At 33.8% G+C, this 19,735-nt stretch overlaps 1 pseudogene; it reads right to left on the bottom strand.

The window, feature by feature from the left end:
- Positions 1–11,973: 11,973 nt before the first annotated feature.
- LOC120158831 lies at positions 11,974–19,128 on the bottom strand (annotated as a pseudogene).
- Between the last annotated feature and the right edge of the window lie 607 nt (positions 19,129–19,735).

Raw genomic sequence — 19,735 nt, 5'->3', positions numbered from 1 at the left:
TCCTTAGACTTATAGGGTGTATCCACAGTCTCCTTTTCATTATATAAACCTGAGTTATCTAGTCCAAAATGGGTAGCAATTGTGTCGGAGTCAATAAAAACGAATTGACCTAAAAAACAGGATCGAATTCCTATAGTTTTGGATCGACGCTCGTTTTGGACACATACTGCATTGGAATATAAGATGTGGACTAATTGATGACAAACAATAGGTTTGAGTTTAAAGAGTTTATCAAACTTCCAGGATTTAAGAGTAGGAAGATATTGGAAATCCATATCTTCCATAGCTTGGATCGAAGGGATACGCTCTTCCCGGATTTTATATGAGTCAAACAAATATGGTTACGACCAAGTACGTTGAAACAAGAGTTCAGGATGGTTATATTTGGGTCATATGGATTTGGATTTGGATTAGGTAGAGGTATAGAAGGTCGGTTTTGGCTTGAGCGACTAGATGATGTCCTAGGTTGTTTGGGATTAGACATGGTTTAAGAATCGGAATGGAATATGTAACCTGCAAATTTAAGAACATGTATGCAATATAATCAATCCCAAAACTCAATTGAGTCCGCAATAGTTAAGGTTCTCTAAACCGAATCCTAATGGGCAAATTTTTTAAAACTATTTGAAAAATAATGTTTAAAGATTATAATACGTATAGTTTTAATGAAAACAACATAATTTAATCAAAAACATTAATTAAAACAATAACTTTCGATTTTTTATTTCAAAATTCAAAGAAAGTTTGAAAAATTATGTGTTTTTGATGAAATTGGTTGTAAAATCCAGTTTCTAAACATTAAACAATCAATGACTGATAATTTGTTCAACCTAGAACTAATTAAAACTAGTCCTAAGTTCAAAAATCAATAAAATAGACGTTTTTGAAATATTACCTTGAAAATTCAGAATTTGTGAGAATGAGATGTTGTTTGCATGATTTTAATGATATAGACAGGATTAGAAGTTGAAGAACAATTGGATTCCAACCTTAGAACGTTGATTTTGAAGTAAATTTGAGATTATGGTAAAAGAGGGTCGAATGATGTAAGGTTGAGAGGTTTTGGGGTTTTAAAGGAATAAAGAAAATAAACATTTTAAACCCAAAATCCTGACTGGTGTATCGATTCATAGTAGAGTGCATCGATCCACATTCAAGGCGTGCATCGGTGCACCTTCATGGTGAATCGATGGACATTCAAGGCATACATCGATGCACTAACTAGTGTATCGATGGATTAAGCACAAAAATGTCAAAAAATTGTTTTAAACACTCAAAATGCTAAATTAATTAGCTCTAGTGGTATTGGCAACCCATATATTGAAATTAACTATGTTCAAACAATCAAATAAAATCCTTAAACTTCATTTGAACATATAATTAATTCTCACTAAGAATTATAAACTCCCCCTAACTAATAGCAAAGAATGCAATCAAAAGAGTTATTTTTATAAGAATTTTTCATTTCTAATTAAAAGTGCTAAAGTTAATTTAAACACTAAGTGAAGATAGGTCAGTTAAATCTAATTCTCTCCTAAGTGTCCAAAATCTTTCTTTGTCTAAAGGTTTTGTAAAAATATCCGCTAATTGGTGCAAAGTATCAACAAATTCTAGAACTATATATTCCTTAGTGACATGGTCTCTAATGAAGTGATGTCTAATTTTAATGTGCTTAGTTCTAGAGTGTTGGATGGGATTTTTAGTAAGACAAATAGCACTAGTATTGTCACACTTGATATGTATGGTACCTACTTCAATTCCATAATAAAAAAGTTGTTGTTTCATCCATAAAACTTGTGCACAACAACTACCCGCTGAAATATATTCCGCTTCAGTAGTAGATAATGCAACACAATTTTGTTTATTTGAAAACCAAGAAATCAACATATTTCCTAGGAATTGACAAGTACCGGAGGTGCTTTTCCTATCTATTTTGCATCTTCCATAATCCACATCTGAGAAGGCATGCAAGCTAAAGCTAGAGTCTCTAGGATACCAAAGTCCTAAACTAGGAGTGTCTTGAAGGTATCTAAAGATCCTCTTAATAGCTAGTAAATGTGATTCCTTAGGGCATGATTGAAATCTATCACATAAGCAAACACTAAACATAATGTCCGATCTACTTACGGTTAGATAGAGCAAAGACCGAATCATTAACCTATACAATAATGTGCTTATTGGAGTGGCATGAGGTTTCCCAGTTTCCAGTCCAAACTTCTTGAGCATATCCTTGACGTACTTAGCTTGATTAATGAAGATTCCATCTTTTCTTTGCTTGATTTGGAGTCCCAAGAAAAATGAGAGCTCCCCCATCATGCTCATCTCGAATTCACTTTGCATTAGCTTAGAAAATTCTTGGTAAAGAGCATCATTAGTAGAACCAAATATTATATCATCAACATAAATTTGAGCTACTAATAAATCTTTACCTTTATGCTTTAAAAACAATGTAGTGTCAACCTTCCCTTTTGAAAAACCTTTTTCAATTAAAAAATGTGACAATCTTTCATACCAAGCTCTAGGAGCTTGTTTTAAACCATAAAGTGCTTTTTTCAATTTAAAAACATGATTTGGAAATTTTAAATCTTTAAAACCACGAGGTTGTTCCACATACACTTCTTCTTTTATAAAACCATTTAAAATGCACTTTTAACATCCATTTGATATAATTTAAATTCATTGAAACATGAAAATACTAATAACATTCTAATTGCTTCCATTCTAGCTACAAGAGCGTATGTTTCATCATAGTCTATGCCTTCTTCTTGAGTATACCCTTGAGCAACAAGTCTAGCCTTGTTTCTCACTATATGACCACTTTCATCAAGCTTATTCCTAAATACCCATCTAGTACCTACAGTAGATTTATTACTAGGCCTTTCAACTAATGTTCATACTCTACTTCTCTCAAATTGATTTAACTCTTATTGCATAGCCATAATCCAATGTTCATCATTTAATGCTTCTTTAATATTCTTAGGCTCTATGCATGAAATAAATGTAACATAATTACATATATTTCTAAGAGAAGATTGAGTTGTTACCCCTTTTGATTGATCACCTATTATTTCACCATCCTTGACATAGTTGTATTCATTTGGGTAAGAGACTTCCCTTTCTTCAATGGTTGGATTCTCGAGAGGATCTTAAGTTTCCTCATCTTTCGTTTCTTCCTTTGATAATGGTTTTCCAACGTCATGTCTAATGTTATTTGTATTTATAATACCTACATCATCATTCACACAAGAATACCTTCATCATCATTCACAAAAGTTCTTTTATTAAATACTTGATAAGCTTTAGAATTTAAGGAATAACCCAGAAAGATTCCTTCATCACTTTTAGCATCAAATTTGCCAAGATTTTATTTACCGTTGTTTAAAACAAAACATTTACATCCAATAGGATAAAAATAGCTAATGTTAGGCTTTTTATTTTTGAAAAGTTCATATGGAGATTTCTTTAAAATAGGCCTAATCATGTGTCTTGAGCATCCACTATTAAAGTACCGTGAGTTTGAATTTGTTTCTCGTGCCTTGTAGCAATGCTCCTTTCCCTACAATCATAGATTAATTTTTGATTTTTGGTACCCAAATTCTTTTGGGACCATATTCATTAGTACTCAAAATCCTAGTCCCATTGGGTATCCATTGATGTAGGATATCCTTATCTTTAGTAGTAATGAGTTCTTTAGGAACCCACATACTTCTAACAATTTTACCATTCAAGGTTCATTGAGGACCTCTATGATTGTAGTTTCTAAAACTTTTTCTAACAAAGTTGTATTTTGAACTTTCTCCTTTTTCAAAACGTTTTGTTCCAACTTTATCAAAAGAAGCTTTAAGATCATCAATTTTCTTTTGATGATCATCATCGACTCTTGAAAGTAAATTATGCACATCAATATTTTTCTTTTCTAATTCATTTAATTTGATTTGTAATTCTTTGATCTTACTTTCAAGATCATTGTTGGTTTTGGACATAAGACTGTTTTCATTTTTCAATTTTGAAATATCATTTTTCAATTTTGAAAAATCATTTTTATATTTTGAAAATAAAGTCTTATAATCCAAAGCCAATCCATTATAATCCTCTAATAACTCATCATAAGATAAATCATCTAAATCAAATGAGTTAGAGGTTATTTGAGAGTTTTCCCCGATGGCCATCAAGAATAAGTTTGCCACTTCTTGTTTCTCTTAATCGGAACCTTCTTCATCGCTCCATGTAGCCACATGATCCTTCTACTTCTTCTTTGATTGACCCTTTTTCTTCAATAGAGGGCAATCATATTTGACATACCCCAGCTTTTTGCACTCATAGCAAATGATAGGGTCTTTCTCATTCAGTTCATTTTTGAAGCTTTCATTGCGTTTGAATTTTCTTCCTCAGTTGGGCCTCATCAATTTTCTGAACTGTTTGGAAAATAATGTCATCTCCTCATCATCGTCATCTTCATTTGAATAATTCTCATCTCTTGTGGATTTGAGAGAAACTCCTACGTTCTTCTTCTTCTCCATTTATTTCTTTATCTCGTTCGCCTTTTCGAGGTCCAGCTCATCTTGAAGCATCATTTCATGAGTGAGGAGAGAGCCAATTAGCTCATCGAGAGTTAAGGATTTTAAGTTCTTAGACTCGATGATCGTCGTCTTCTTTGATTGCCAAGCTTTTAGAAGAGAGTAAACTAACTTCCTCACAAGCTTCTCATTTGGAATAATTTCTCTATATGATTTGAGACCATTGACAGCCATGGAGAATCTATCCATCATAGCTTTGATATCTTCATCTGGTTTCATCCTGAAATTTTCATAGCTATGAGTTAGAAGACTAATTTTAGATTCTTTTACCTTGTTTGTTCCATCATGAGTGACTTGTAGTTTATCTCATATCTCCTTGGTGGTTGTACAAGATGAAACTATCCCGTATTCATCTGGTCCAAGAGCACAAACAATAGTATGGATAGCTTTGGAGTTGAGATGGAACATTCTTGTCTCTCTTTCACTCCACAATCTTGGATGAGTGGAAGGTTTGATATATCCGTCTTCTATGATATTACATGCTCCTATATCACTTGCTTGAATGAAGTACATCATTTTATTCTTCCAATAAGCAAAATTAGCTCTATTGAATAAAGGAGGCTTGTTGACGGGCAATGAATCAAGACCGAACTCGTGGTTTGAAGCGGAGACCATTGATGACTTGATTATCGATATAACTCTTCCCGAATCGAATCAAGAGGCGATTAAACCTTTAAATGAGTGAGGCTCTGATACCAATTGTTGAGTTAATCGATCGACGGAATAGGCCAAGAGGGGGTGAATTGGCAATAAAAATTTATGTGGAAGCTTTTGCAGAAAATTAAAAATATTTGCACAACAATTTAGAGTGTTTCGACTTTCTCAACCAAAGTCTATGTCCACTACTTTAGCTATCCACACTAAGGATTTTCCACAAATTCACTAATTTGTCTTTCTTTTGAGGACAAAGAGTAACCTTACAAATCCCTCAAGAATTATACCCCAAATTCTTGAGAACACTATCTCCCAAAGAGAACAATACAAATTTTACAAACTTACAAGTAAATTCTCACAAGGAAAGATGTTTGTAAACTTTTAGAACAAAGAAAGAACACTCAAGAATAATACAATTGAGCACAATAAGTGTTCTTGAAAGCAAAAATGAATATTGAATGGAATAGGCTTGAAAATGCTCACACTTCAGGTTTGATACTTTCTCTTTTATTCTCTCTTGATTCTTGATAAATTGTTGTTGATTAATGGCTTCTAAGCTTGTTTAAATACTCATTGAATCACTTCTGAACGTTGGGGATCATTAGTGAAGTCAACAGAGCCGTTATTGTGTGAAAACAATTAATAAAATAGTTGGGAGCGTATGGTGCATCGATGCATAGGTAATGTGCATCGGTACACTATGTATAAAATTCAAATATTCCGACCGTTGGAAGGCTTATTGCATCGTTACACTAGGGGTGCATCGATGCATAAAATACATTCGATATTTTAAACAAGCCTGGAGTGCATCGATGTATGGTTTGTACATCAGTACATAAAATGCATTCGATGTTCAAAATATTCAGGAGTGCATCGATGCATGCCTAGTGCATCGATGCATGCCTTGTGCATCGGTACACAAAATGCATTCGAAATGGGGTGTGCATCGATGCATCAATGTAGTGCATCGGTACATCACTTTGTAAAATTGATTTTTGGCTCGTTTTTTGTTCGAAATACTTTGTGAAAATTGTTTCAAAAATATTTTAAGTATAAAACATAATTTTACACTTTAGTAAAGATTGAAATTGAACTTTGAAAGACTTGGAGTAATATTTTGATATTCGAATAATTATATCGAATATACTTAGAAAATCATTTGTAAAATCTTAAAATTCATTTATCTTAATTTGTTATATCGAAACATTAAAATGTTTTCAACATAAGGTAACATAACTCATATCCATATCTGGTGTCGGGTTAATATCCTCAAACAAGAATCTCATGTGTTACTTGCGAGGTGTTTTCCAGAATACAAATAAAGGTTAATGACATTCTTTCCCCCTCACAGACCAAACCTTAACTATCAGAATACATAGGTACGTTTATTATAAAATGATGGCTTGCCATCAAAGTTTTCAGCTCAAAAGAGTACGGCTAAAACAAAAGGGCATGTATGGACCAAACATCCTATGATAGTCGATTGGTCAATCTACCCAAAACACTCGACTCAACCTGAGCTCTGATACCACTAAATGGATTACCCTCAGACCGATACATGTGACCCGATCTTATCCAGTGTGTCACATTAGGGTCATCGGAGTGACCCACTATAAAAAGATGGGAAAAATAAAATTTTTGTTAAGCCGTTCTAAACCATAAAATAATTTATAAATAAAAACACAATTTTATAAAATCATTTATATATTAAAATATAATTCAATAATGTCGTATATGAAAATAAGTTACAGACTCAATATGAAAACAAATATGACCTACATGCCCCCTAATTATTTTGGTACCGTACTATACAAGCAACACCAAAGGAACTCCCATTACTAATGTCAACAACCACACAAGGTTGATTCTATAACCTAAAATTATGAGTAACGGAGTGAGCTTTGAGAAAGCTCAGTAATAAAAAAAAACTACCATATGGTGCTAAATGATATACAAATATAAGGTAAAGAATGAAATTTCCTTAGTAAACCAGGCATCTACAAGTTCTAGTAATGAGTTGGAAAAATCCAGTAAGTAGTTTTCAGGTAACAGTCGAGAAGCCTACAGTTCAAAAGAAACATTAAAGAAAGATAAATTCAAGAGATTGAGTTAGGAAGTCTAGTGTGTTCCAACAAAACCAAAACTAAGTGTGTCGATAGTATAAAAATAGTAGCAACTTATTTTAGTAAAATAGATTTTAAAATCATAGTAATTCCCTCAAATCGAACATTGATATGCAGTTCCCCAAAATTGCATCCATAAGGACTTACCCTAAGCCAATTGGGCTTAGGAGCCAGCCTAAGGGAACACCTTAGATCCATGAAGACTTACCTTATCTGAAATGTATAAGCCACCTGAGGGGTGTGCCCCTAGGTCTATAAGGACTTACCCTAAGCACCAAACAAATGATTCATCCTAAAGGAATGCCTTAGAGTCCATAAAGTCTTACCAGTAAGCCCACTGGGCCTAAGAGCCTACTCAAGGGTTCCCTTAGGTCCATATGGAATTACCAGCTTGATCGGAGTTGAATATGCAGAACTACATAATACATCCCAAAAGTATACCAATATTAATTAGACTAACAATAACCAGTAATATCATAAATCCATAGCCATATATATTTTGTCTTAGAAAATACAGATTAAAGATCTAGTTTTTTTATTTCAAATATCAAAACCAAACTTTTAAAAATTATATATTTATGTGCATAACGAACACAGTAGATGATTCAATAATTATCGGATTTCAAAAACAAAAGCCCTATAAAAAGAGGTTCGATTACTAATGGATCTAATCAAACATTTAGAAATTGATACTTAAGGATCATTTTCGAACCGAGTACATTAGGAAGGTATTCAGAACCCTTACATCAGAAATATTTAAGATTCAGATATAACAGAAGTGATTTCATCATTCAAACCATCTGGGGAATTTTAGACATTTGATTCTTGAGGAATTCTTAGCAACTTACTCCAATAATGGTAAAATTATGATTAACAGTATCCATTATTTATATCGAGTTATTAGAATTTTGAGTCAAATCACACTAATCGGAACACAACAGTAAGATCTTTTCAATCATTTAGATCGAGATCTTTCACGAATATTCACTTCTTTATATTAATTGCACTAGTTGAACTGATCCCCTTTAGAATCGTCATTGAACGGATCTTCATAAGACGTATATTTTGGTGGTGTTGATCTTATTTATGTATTGCAACAGTATAAAAAATGACCAACGTGCTTGAATCGTGCTTTATAATTTCTAAGGACGGTACAATATATAGGTTCCTTAGTGTTTCTAGAATTATCTGATGCATTCGCTTATTTCTATGTCATATGGGTATTTTAGGTTATTTCAACACTCGAGGTTATTCTAGTCATTTCAAAGTTTGAGAGTATTATGGTCATTACAATCAATTCTGAAACATAGAATACTTCCGATAATTTGGTTTTAAGATATTTATTCAGAAATTAGAATATTCATGTATGTTGCAATCTTGAAGGCTAGGAATCGATCAACAGGATTTTCTAACTAGATCAGGAGTTCAATTAGTGAATACGTATTTCTATCAAGTAAAGAATGAATTCCCTAGTCAATTCCCCTATCATAAAGATCTTGATCCTTTTCTAATTCAAGGGTATTTTAGTCATTTCATTTCATTCTAGCATATACATTACTTTCGATAAATTAGTCTTCATGTGTTTACTCAATAATTGGAGTTCTAAGTCTTTTGCTATCTTGGAGGTTAAAAATGGTTATCATGAGTTTTCTAAACAAAACAAGCATTTAACAGGTGCATTAGTAGTTTTATCGGATCAAGCATGTCGTTTTAGGGTTATTTTCACTTTCAAAGACAATCATTGTCTTTTTACATCCCAAGGGTATTTTTGTAACTTCTTCCACAAGTATTTCCGACATTAAAACCATTAACAAAAATAATCAAAGTTTAAGGATGCTGAAGTTATGTGATTTACTTATTAATCATTGAAGTTGGATTTATTTCTTATTCATCTTTCAATTTTTTATGCGAGTCATCTGAGTCTTATTCAACTTACTAACTTTATACCATATTCAGTTAGAGTCCAGTAATAATTAACTATACATAATTGAGTAATCATATTCATTCATGCAGTAACTAATACTACTGTGTTCCACAAATCATGCAAAAAGGTAGTAATGTATTGCTTCAATTTTTTAGCCACATTGGTCGACCAATTAAACTCCATCTGATTACTCTTACACTTGAATTCGACATTCCATAATATCTCAGATACATAGAAAAACAATTACGTTAGAAATGGAACTTAAAGGTGAATATCAGATCGAATCAGGATATAAAACACTGAAAACAACTTATAGAATTCAAATATGACGAAACAAACTTCGGATTCAGACTCAAGACGTTGAAAAACATAAAATATGACTTTTTGAAAATTTGAATTTGTGGTCAAAGTCACAGTTAATGGTTAACAGTCAGGTCAAAGTCAACAATTCAGTTTTGCTGGTTTGGTTGGACCGGCCAGTTCGGGTAGACTTGGTTTAGATTGGTTTGAGCAGATTCGGTTTGACCAGACCAATTTCTAAAATGCTTTGGGTTGGTTGAATTGCCCCACGCGCGGTGGTGGCACTTGTGGCGGCGACATGGGCAGGGAAAATGGTTAATTACCCCCGCAACATTTCACTCATTGATTTCAACCTAAAAATTAGTTCAATTCAAGCCAAAACAACGCAAAAACAAATGAAGAAAATGAATCGGAATGCTTACCACAACAGAAAACAAATGAGTGAGAGTGTGGTGACGAAATTGAATGGATTATGATTCGAAAAGCACGGGGATTTCAACAGTGGTGGTAGTGTGGCTATCGAACACCAGAATCGGTCTCAATCGTCATAAATCAATGGCATTGACTTAGTTTTTCGACGAGTATTCGATGAGCTCTCCACGACGAAAAATGGTAGCTTACGATGATCAAAATGGTGGGCTACGATCGAACTAAGGAGGCGTATCTAATGGTGCAGGCGGTGATGAACACCAATGGTCGGTGGTCGCAGTTGACGGAAAAGAAACTTGAACGGTTTTCTCACGATTTTGCGACAAACGATGGTCGATTAGGGTGTTTTAATGGTTGGGGTTCGTTCACGGAATGACTTCGATATCGGTGGTAGTGGCAGTGTAAGCCACCGCTGGCGGGAGATGGGTGAACAATATTGGGACGATCGATTAGGGCGGGGGTTTAAGATATTCTGGGTTTTTACGAAGAGGAAAAATGTGTTCGGAAAGAAAAAGTTGTAAAATCCCATCTAAACCCACTTAACATAATTTTGTATCATTTCATATCATCTACAATAACCTAGTCTGATTAGGTAAGGCTTAAGTTTGACTAACCATAGGTCATGGGTTCAGACTTATGAAACTCAAAATTTTCGTTTCTCCCATATTTATTTCAACTAACCAAGAGATGAAGGGTAAATTTTTGTTCAAGTCCTTCAACTAAAAGAAATCTCGTAAAACAAATATCCAATTTTCAAAAACTCGTAAGTTGGTCCCTCGAAAACATTGATTAAAATTATTAATTATTAATTATTAATCCAAAATTTCGGGTGTGACAACGCTTATTTGTAACCATGTTGATTTTTCCTGCTATGGACCCTCAGATTGAAGTTGTATACGTGATTTTATGTTCGTGTATAGTTTCTCATGGCGCTTGGCTATGATTTGCATTTCTCGGTGGTCTTTCAATAATTTGATTTTCTTTTGTGGTTCATTTTCCGATGCAGTCAGATTTATTCATATCTATTTTTTGATCGAATCTTTTGATTGAATTTTCAATTTTTCCATGTATGGTCCTTATAGGAGGTCTAAGTAGCTAATTTCAATATTATGGAAAAAATATCCAAATTATATATTTAATTTACAATAATAATTATAAACTCCTTTTATAACATTTTCTAATAAAATTAGTTATTTCTATTTAAGAAAACATTGAACCGTTCCAATCACGAAGAGAACAAACTTTGGATCAATAAAATAAGTAAACAAAAGAATATGCAGACTACAAATAAATATAAAATTATTTTGAAAGAAATTTGAAGGCAATCACGCTGTAGATGATAAAGATACAAGAGAGTGATAATGTTTTTTTTTTCAATGAACAGAGAAGGCTTAATACATTTTCAGCCGTTTAAATTATACTTTAAAGTAAAATTTTGTGTTTAATTTTTTTTTATTAAAACAGATGTTTAATGTTTATGCATTATATTTTTAGGTGTATATGATTAAAAAAACATAAAGTAATATGTGTTATATTTAGATTTTTTTAAAGATATATTTTAAATAATATTCTATTTTTTAAAAATAAAAATATAAATGTGACATGTTTCACTTAACGGATTTTTTTAACGGTAGACACCTAAAAGTACAACGAAAAAAATATTAAACACTTAATTTTAACGAAAAAATTTTAAGCACCAAAAATTAATTTGAGATATAATTTAAGCACCTAAAAATATATTAAACCAACTAATAAATACTCTAAACTAAATAAAAGAGAAGGATAATTCTGTCTTACTATATCTTTTTTCACTTTCCAAACTACAATGAAAAGTTGCTTTCACACCTTCTATCTATATGCAATTACATTGTAAACCCCATTATTAAAATGTCAGAACCTTTACATTAACAACAAAGTATTTATATTTGTGCAAACAACTAATTTTAAGGTTTTATAATTTTATACCTCAAAAAGAAGGTATTATAATTTTACATGGAATCTCTTCATATATATATGTGTGTGTGTGTGTGTTGTGAAATTATAGTTTAGAGTTATGGGGGAATTGAGCCAACTGCTTCCTCAAGACCCTTCTCATCACCTTATTAGTAGCTGTTCTTGGTAGAGATTGGACGGCCACAACATGAGAAACCTACAAATTTATAATTTATCGCACTTTGTTAACATCAACCATGAATTATATATTTTCTTTCCTTCTTTTTTAAAAAGAAAAGAAATGCAGAATGCAGCGGCAGCTTACCTTAAACAATGGATTGAGATTCTTCTGGACTGCTGAATTAAAAGATATTCTCAATTGATCTAAGTCCGTTTTCGAGTTACGTGGATCCTTGAACACTATGGCAATTACCAGATGCTCGGGACCGCCGCCTGCCGGTGGCACCCCAACCGCAGCTGTCTCGAGTACACTGCTATTTGCTGCATTGCAGATGCGTTCAATCTCAACCGAACTCACCTGTTCAATCAGTTAGCCAGTTGAGCATCAAGATTGCAAACACTCGTAAGACTTTGTTCTAGAAAGACAACCGTGAGAACACGTAATATCTGAGATTTTGATGTCTACAGCAAATCACCGCATGAACCATGCTTTGGTCATAACCTAGCTCGATTGATGCTCGTGAGGGAAAAATGACAACCTTAAGGAAGAGGTTCTTGGTTCAATCCAAGAGTCATCTTTGGAAAACAAAACATCGAGGGACATGTGGGTTCCCAAAGAAATAATACTTTTTATTAAGCATATGCAAGAGTGACGACCAAATCCCGGAATGTTTGGTAATGTGAATTAAGAAGATGGTTACTTGGTGAAATTAAATGGGGATCTTCATATAGTTGGAATACTCAAACCCCAAACCAAAGCTTATATTCCATAGAATCAAACAAATACCTTGATGCCCCCGATGTTCATTGTATCATTAGCACGACCGTGTGCGTGATAGTATCCTCTAGATGTGCGCTCAAAGACATCCCCATGCCTTCGGAGAACCTGCAAAGTTAAATTCAGACACAAAAGTTTTACTTGCAAGAGATCACTATAAAATGAAGGCATGTAAGGTGACGATAATTTGTATCTGCATTATATGAACTCTTCATTTTTTTTTCTTAGGCATTCATGTTCCACGTGTATGTAATGTTCAGGTGTAAATTTGGGGTATAATCCTTCAAACATATGAAAAAACTTCTAAAAAGTTGAATAAATTTGAGTCATACACATGCTCGCGTCTGACACTGACCTCCCAAGTCTGGGCAACATAGATTAATTTTACCCTTTACATTTTAAAAATCCATTAACAAATAATGTACAAGTACAACACGAGCATTTTTCTCATTGCACTGGGTCAAGTATTCCAAATAATTTTGCATCATTAACATAGAACTACAGATCATACAGAAGATAATGCACCCAAAATAAAATGGAAAGGAAAAAAATGTTGAGAGCCACAAATTTCTCACCAGACCATTCCATGTAGCCATTCCTTTAAAGTAAACATCGTAGTGACTAGCATTTAGCAGCGTGCTTGAAGAACCAAACATAAGAGGGCCGAGGGCCAGTTCTCCCATCCCCGGAGCATCATTGGGCTTAATATTAAACAAATTGTCACCAAGAATAAATAAGCGGCAACCCATAACTGGTGTACTGAAAGCAGCTAACGATTGGGGCTGTAGAAATGATCCAGAAGCAAAACCACCACCAACTTCAGTACCACCACAATATTCAATGACAGGTTTGTAGCAAGCTCTCCCCATCAACCATAGGTACTCGTCTACATTAGAAGCTTCACCAGTGTAAATAAGCGGCAACCCATAACTGTGTACTGAAAGCAGCTAACGATTGGGGCTGTAGAAATGATCCAGAAGCAAAACCACCACCAACTTCAGTACCACCACAATATTCAATGACAGGTTTGTAGCAAGCTCTCCCCATCAACCATAGGTACTCGTCTACATTAGAAGCTTCACCAGTGGAGCTGAAGCAACTGCCCGTTTCAGAAAAACAGCAGACATAGCCAGGAAGAATCAACATTGGATAAAAAATCCGGAGCAAGTTAACTTTCTAATAAAAAATGTAACCAAAGTGTATGTTTACATCACCCCTAATGATTTGATCATATGAAGAACAGACAAGCTCGAATAAATATGAAAACTTACTGGACGGATGACCAATCATTGCCAGCAATACAGTTTGTACTTTTCCAAGTGCGAACAATGCTAGGGACGACACCAAGCATCGTTACTTTTGCATCCTAGACAAGTTTAGTGAAAATAAGTCAATTCCGAGACAAATATGATATAAATTCATTCATAAGCACTCCCTTGGGTGGGGGATTCTATAAGCTTATTATATAAGTCAAGGTTTTTCATTCTTTAGGGAAACAACTATGTGAAAAATACCATTCTGACAATATTTTAAATAAATTACTACCTGTACAAACTTGGCAAAGCCAGAACTAAGCGGAGATCCATTATATAGTGCCATTGAAGCACCATTTAACAATGAAGCATATACTAACCAAGGACCCATCATCCATCCGAGGTTTGTAGGCCATGCAACAATATCACCTCTGCGGATGTCCATATGGCACCATGCATCAGCAGCAGCTTTCAAAGGAATCCCATTGGTCCATGGAATTGCTTTAGGCTCACCTAAACAAGCAATAGGCTCCATTAGCCCATCAATTTCAACTTTTCTGATCTTCAGCCAACTTTAAAATATGGAGAAATAGTGGGAAATGTGAATTTAACTTCTTGGTTCTATCCTACTACTCTTTGGTTTAACAACTGTGACAGTGAAATAACTAATAGTTAACTAAACTTTTAACATCATTTTTGTTTCCTTTCTTGATATTTGACCCAAAATTTGGTAACCGATTGGTGTAGGATGCTGCAAAAAATGTGACCGATGCAAGCATCTAGCAAAAGGAACAAAAAAATGGTTGTAACATACAAAACTAACATGCCTGATAATAACTCAGAAGACAAAATGGTAAGTATTTCCCTTGCTGACGTCTCTCCTATAATCAAAAGTAGGAAATTTGTCTCCTGAATTTTATTGGTATATATCCGCATATGAAATTGTCAAGTAAGACTGATTGATTGAACATCAAGCAAACACGAGTTACCATTAATTTACATGTAGGACACTGCTCCAACCAAAACGGCACCAATTCTGTTTCTCAGAACATTACCCATCTGGAAATTTTCTACCACATACATTTGATCTAGCTATGCTAAGACAAACATTAGGAAGTTTTTTCTTAACTGAATTAAGCTTATTCCATTCAGGACTTAGAAACTACACTATAACTTTAGGCCACCCCTTCCCATGAAATACCATTTGTCTGAAAGAAATGAATGACAAGAAATAAGAAGACTTTTGAAGTTACCAGTAGTTCCAGATGAGAAAAGTATATTTGTATATGCCTCTATCGGTTTTTCTACTGCCTTAAACACATGTCCCCTGCAATTTGAGATCAAAAAGAAAACAAGGGGCAGGTACTTAAAGTCTAGCAGAGATATTACATGCAATCAAATGAAGAAATTGATAATCAAGTGATTTTCCAAAAAAAAAAAAATACAACTGCATGTTAGATGTTACAATAATATCAACAACTTAGTGGACCAATATGAGTAGTGGTGAGGGTTTGGTTCATTTGGTCTACCTTGTCTCAATAAATACCAATTTTATAATATCTAAAGTTTGTCTTTTCCAATGTTAGAGAAGCCATAATTTGCAAAACTTTAGAATATGGAGTTTCAAGAAGCTACTGGAGAGAGTTGCCTCTTGCTAAAGAAGATTGCTTTAAAATTATCAACATCTTCTGAATATTGCTAACAAGGCACACTGCATAACCACCCATGCCCGTCTAACTGTTTAGATCGTCCTAGCTAGGAATATTCTCCAACCCGTAATCATTAAGTAAATATACTTAACATCCACCTTCATTAAAGATGTAAATCTTTGCTACTTACAAATAGAAAACCAAAAAATCAGTTCCACAATAGCGAAAATGAAAGATATCTCATGGGAGTCGCTCAGATATGGCATCAAAACAAGCTATACAAACTTTCATATATTCTCTTCAAGAAAAATGAAGGTAGAGGGATATGGGGAATGACAACGGATGACTATTAGCCAGAAGTAATCAAGTGCTTACTTGAATGTTTTAACTCTTTCTAGAAAATCATGCAACGAAATATCACCATCACGCAACTTGATGCTGAAACTAGAGCTGGACGGAATAACAATGGCCATAGGTGCCTGGGCTTCCACAACTCTACTGCAGAATGGAAGCTACATTGTGAGAACTTTTATAAGAAATTAGAAATATAAATACAACGGAACCATTGGCAGATCTTGGCACTAGACTTTGGGGAGATGGGGGGACTATGGATTTTTTTGAAGGGGTCTAATATATATATATAACACAAAACTTTGACGGTAAGCTTTGTCATGGTGTTTCTTCAATATATAAATATATATTAATGAGAAATTTTAAGAATTTTAAGGAAATAATTGAAATTTTCCAAATAATTGAGGGGTCTAATGATCATTTTTAAAATTTCAAAGGGCAAAATGACAATTTTCCAAAATTCTGGGGGGCAAGCCCCCTCCCCTGTCTAGGTTCTGTCATTGAAAGGAACACACAGCCTTAAATAGTTGATGACAGTTTAAAGAACTTCACCTATACAAAGGTAGTCTTTTTTCACCACGAATAATAAGATCCTGAAATAGAGGAGCAACCAAAGAATTAAATGACCGAGTAAATGTACTTAAGCTTCTATATAAAGGTCATCTAAGTGACTTTTACAACTTTCTATCCTAATAAAAAAGCACATATCAAGACCTACATTGTACAGAACTAATTCAAATTAACAAATTTCATGTAAGCACAATAAGAGCATGAGCTCCAAAAACACAAGTTGCAGATATTCAGAAGAGATGGTAAATACAAGAATGTTTCATAATCTGCTGAAAGGAAAACAACCTGAGTAAAAATGGCTTTCGCTTCTGATATTTTGAGCCTTGTTGATATTTCAAGTGAAACAAAACTGTCAGCAATGGAAACAACTACATAGCCTGCTAGAACAATTGCAAGATAGATAATCACAGAGTAGACATTTTGCAGAACCTCTGTCCAAACCCAGAGCATCCAGGGCATGCGCAACAAACCTACAAATTAGAATAAAAAAGGACTGCTGGTTAATAAAAGTTGGTACAAGTACTAAGAACAACAATTTTGATTACAACATCAAGACTCTTCATCGATCAAATTAAAAAAAAAATCTAAAGTACGTATAAGACTATTCCCGCACACCTTAGTAAGTAGAATCGCCCAACAAAATTATAGTAAAAATTTTAAAATATTATCTATTTCTGACATACTTCAACATATACGCTCAAAATCACAAGCAATAATGTGCACAATACATATACATATATATAAATAAAGAATCATTGAATGAATCCAATAAGCACGCCAGTTTGGCTAAAAATCCTTTAAAACTACAAGACAACTATGTGAACAAAATTGCTTCTACAGCATAAAACACAGAAATTACAAGACCACTAATGTTTAATCTTCTTGCAGCTTATTGGGAACTAAAAAAAAAATTACAACTCAATACCATTTCTGTTTGTACTTGCTAGCATCTCATGTTATGCTTTCCATACTTCAGTGATGAATGTTAGGATCCAGTAAAACCATTTAGTTAATTCTGAACTTCACTTTCATTTAGTCTGGATGAATTTTTCTTTTAAGATTTTGAGAAGATTCCAAGACAAACTATCTTTAACTGTAATTATGCATACCGAAAGAAAATTAACGATAATAGAAGCAACTATGAGCAAACACTGCATCTATGAGACGAAGAGCAACATACCAAACCTCCGTCTGCAATTCCTTAAGTGTCATGCTTTTCACAGGCAGATCATCATCTCCCTCATCACGCCATCTTATTACTATATCATCCAAACTTCTCTTACTATTAACAACCAAGCAGTTCTTCGCGGGGTTCAGAAAAGCTCCAGGAAGCCATTTACCTCCTGGATTCGATATGTGGCTGTCTTCAGAGGGACTCTGTAAGATACAATCTGGAGGAACCGAAAAATCTACACATAATTCATCCAGTATAGTTTTCCAATAAACCTGGTATATCAATAGAAAACAATATTTGTTTACAACTAACCCAAAATTCAAAATCATCAAATACAATTATGTTAGCTTTTAAAAATGCAACCTTGGAATCATAACAGTCATACCTCAGGATTCGAGACCGAAAATTCCTGAAGATGAGGGAAACTAGATTTAGGGTCGTTGTATTTGGAGCCCAAGAGTTCTTGTCCACGCCTCTCCAACAGACTCCCAACATTTGTTAACAATGCACTCTCCCTTTCCAAACATGATTTGACAGAATAAAAAAATCAGTACTAATACACCAACCTTGTGCAATTGAAAATTCTTCCTTAATTAGGGCTATACCTTGTGATTCATCTACGCGACAAGCTAAAATATTATTAAACCAGTGCACCATCTAGTTGGAGCAATTCTAGGCTAGCAAGCCATTAGAGAAAAAAAGAAGAAATCTATTAACTAAAACAGATTAATATTCGATTATTTTCTTTACTGCATTCTATCAAAGAAATATAATTTTCAATCGCAAATTAGACTTCCCTTTTTCTTCTCAAAGGATTTCACATCGAAACAGAATACAAATTACTCATCCAGTTCAGTGCGCAGTAACAGAAGTATATGGGTTTTTTTAACTCAATCAAATCAGAGTTTTTTCATTGTTTGCATACAAAAATTAAACTGAATAATCCAAGCAGGGGGGTCGGGTCCGAAATCTTTGTAACAACCATAGTACATTAGTTGATGAAGAGAGAAAGGGAGATTAGGGGTAAGTACATGTTTGGAAATTCTGCTCCAAGTCTCCGACGAGGCAGATCCGTAATTTCGAATGATCTCAGTCACCTTCCCGTGAATTACTCCGGCAAGTTCAATCGGAATCCCCGATGCCGCCAAATCTTTAACGGACAGAGAATCCAAAGACTTGTACATTTTTTTAACTCTAGTTTTGTTTGGACTCGACCGTGAAAGAGGTTCAGTGCAGAAAGATGATGAGCTTTTATGCTTTTGAAAGTTGTTCTTACTTGTACTCCTAAAACAATGTCACTTCCGACGTATTTTATAATAATTCGGGATTGGTCAAATTCTATCACTACTCCCTATACTCTACTGTATTAACGGATTTAATCCTTTTATTTGAATTGTGCTGATGTGGCTGTATCAAATGTGAATATATATATATATATATATATAAATATATTAATTTATTGTACTTACAGGTAGTATCAGTTCTACACTTAAATATTGTGCAATCTCGTGTTTAAATCTGAGTTCTTTATAAATAATATTTTTTTTTTGGATAAATAAAATTTTTATTATGGATAAATAAAATTTTTATTATCCAAGATAAAATTCAATACAGAAAGTATCCCTAACAAGGATCAAAGAAAAGCAATGTACAACAAAAAAAAAATTATCCTAGACCCCAATTGTTACAAAGAAGAGAATTAACATTATCCATTTTATTGAGGTCTCTATTGCTAAGTTGAGTGCGAACAATGTCCTTAATAGAACTTAACATTTCATCAACAGTCCTAGCTCTGCTTTGAAAAATTCTTCGATTCCTTTCTTCCCAAACAGTGTAAATGA

This window comes from Hibiscus syriacus, unplaced genomic scaffold, assembly GCF_006381635.1.
Source record: "Hibiscus syriacus cultivar Baekdansim isolate YM2019G1 unplaced genomic scaffold, ASM638163v2 tig00111330_pilon, whole genome shotgun sequence".
Classification (NCBI taxonomy): Eukaryota; Viridiplantae; Streptophyta; class Magnoliopsida; order Malvales; family Malvaceae; genus Hibiscus; species Hibiscus syriacus.
The sequence above is the reverse complement of the archived record's forward strand: the minus strand, read 5'-3'. Positions and strand labels throughout refer to the sequence as shown.